The following is a 3,002-nucleotide window of genomic DNA, read 5'->3' on the forward strand; positions in this document are numbered from 1 at the left end:
GTACATCTTTAAATCAGTTTTTCTGTCTGTCAGTCTATCTGAAAAATCTGTAAATAAGTTACCAAACAACAAATTTGTGAGTTGCTTTTGACTATTATAGTCTGGCCCTGGTTTTCCTAAATGTTTTAGTTTTCTCCCTGAATATTTTAATTATTACTTGTTTGGCAACAACTAATTTTTCCATGAACATTAAGCAGCATCAGAGTGAAGGAAATTCAGTCATTATATTTAGAATTCACCTGGAAAAAAAGCCTTGCTTTATCTCTGCAAAAAAGGGTGAGGATTTTTTCAACTCTGACATATTTCTCATCTCCTTTTTTTAAAAAAAAACACACCTTGCTGAATGATTTGAAAAAAAGTTTTTTATCTCTACAATTAAAACTATCATCCAGTATACCAATGAGCATGATTTCTGTAAAATCTCAATTTGAAGGAAAACATTTTGAGAAAATTAAAGAAAATAGTGCAAGGTGGGAAAAAGTAATTTTCTTCTTTTCTTACATTATCTGCTTATTAAAATGATATTCAATACTGATAAGTAACAAAAAAAACCCACAATTTAAGTTAAAATTCTAATCTACAGATTCCTTAAATTCCCCTAAAAACTGCCTAAATCATAATCAATACAAATAACTATGCCTATTAAAAATATGCGTTGAACATTCATGCTAAATATAAACATCATACTATTACAAAATCATGTTCTGCCATCACATAATGTGCCTGCAGATCAGGGTCTATGCTATTTGTTCTACTGATTACTCCTAACAAACTGCACAGACTCAGCTCTGCTGAAGCATAATGCAATCGCAGATTTGGGTCTGTGCAGTCTGCACTTGGATTTGTCTTATACGCAAGTATAAAGGGTACTAACTACACACTGAATTTCTTCCCTACAAGGTAAAATAGCTAACATTAAAGTTAATGGCGTAATAATTGAGTCCCTGACAGTCCATAAGCCTGCCTGCGTGACAAGTCTAACTGAATCTGAAGATGAAGATCAGGTAACCAGGTAAGTGATAACATAGTGTCAAAAGGTTTTAGATGCTTTGAATGGCAAATAACTTGCTAATGTAGAAAATTAGATAGCCTTTGCGTAGGCTTTTGACCTTTGACCTCTGGATGCTCAGCCTTGCACCAAGGTCTGAAAGGTTACAAAAACATACAAGATTTCCAAGTGGTTAAAATCTGGAATTTTTGTTATGGAATCTTCACAATAATTGTTACCATGGAGAAACTTCAAAACTTTAAACCATTTGTCAGCACATTCAGCATATGAGTTTGCTAATATGTACTATATGTACTCACTTAGAAGACATGTCCAACAGCAAACTGCACAGACCCAGAGATGATGTAGTATAATGCACTGGCAGATCTGGGTCTGTTCAGTTTATTAGGAGTAATCAGAAGAACAAACAGCACAGACCATGATCTGCTGGCACATTATCAGGATCTTTATTGTTTACAGTTTGACTCAACTTATAAGTCAGTGTATATGGTAATCACAACATCATACTGCAGACAGGATTGTAGGCACTGCCATGCAACCAGATCCTCATCCAACAAGACCTAAAGAATTCAGATGTGACATAAAATTTGTAGAAAACTGTAGAGTTGCTTTATGGTATACATTAACGTTAATGTCACATCAGAAACTTCCTTTTCTGAACAAGCTGGCAATGTTGAAATGTCATGTAACATCTTTCATGCTAAGTTCTGAACCAAGAGGTCAAAGGTCCCAATTAAGAATTTAGGCATTTCATGGCTATCTACTGCATGTACTTCACTGACTAATAACTAAATCAGATTTCTAAAGATATCAAGTGACATCTAATTTCCCCAAGCAAATAAGAAAATGTCAGCCACTGGAATTTTACACCCTAAATACACACCATAATATAGTAAAATTAAATTTTTTTAATATCAAAGAAATCTTGTAGTTTGAGATCTTGTAGACTGTGCACGTTGTTTGCACACAGTAACATGTGCAAGAATATGCACAAGTTCTGATATTATTGTTACAATATAAAACTTGCATAAGCCATTTATTTCTGTTAAACTGATTCATAAAGCATTCACTAGACATCTGTACTTGATAAACATAGTAACTAGATCTGTGTTTGTAAACATGTATGCTTGCCAATGCAGGCTAACATGTCTAAGTTCCTATAATTTCAAAAACTCACAAAAAATGTGAAAAATTTCTATATTGTTATAAAAATCAAATCAAGCCACGTACATATGCATATAAACATACCTACCAAACTTTTTCAAACTCGGTGATATTTTTTTCTTAAGCATGGTGAAATGATTTGTCAAAAAAGCATATGTCCAAATAGCTCAGAAGCCTGTAACAAATATGAAAATTGCTATAATGGTTTAAAATTCCACCAGACTATCTATGTATAAATACAAATATGTCTGCTGGGTTTCATAGTCCTTCTACATAATGATTTCCGTTTGCTTTATCATGCCAACAAAGCTTAATAAAAAAACTGAAATCCCAAAAGTTCACAAATGTGAAAAAGGATTTTGACAAAAAATCCACTATAATACTCGGATAATCTAATTAAAAATTATCTACAAATGCATAACAATATGCCTGTCAAATTTCAGTTACCTAAACTGAGAAGATGGACTGGTGAAAATAATATTTAAACCTACTGCAAGAAGTGGGGACAAATACGTTTTGAAATATGACCAAAATGAGAGTGATTTTTGCTAGCACACTCAATAACAATTTATAATCAAATTAAATGAAGACATTTTTCAAATAAATCAATGAACCAATTGCATCCAACAACCATTCTAATTAATATAGAAGAATGAAGAAATCTATTAATAAGAAACACAATGTCATTCAAATTAATATAGAATAATGAAGAAATCTATCAATGAGAAACACAATATAATTTAATCTTGATGAAAATCATGCTACTGATTTCATTTGTGTTTGATAGCTTATTTTCAAAGAGAAATTTATTACTAAGAAATAGCTTCTC

This window comes from Sinohyriopsis cumingii, chromosome 2 (genome assembly GCF_028554795.1).
Source record: "Sinohyriopsis cumingii isolate HCF-2022 chromosome 2, ASM2855479v2, whole genome shotgun sequence".
Lineage (NCBI taxonomy): Eukaryota > Metazoa > Mollusca > Bivalvia > Unionida > Unionidae > Sinohyriopsis > Sinohyriopsis cumingii.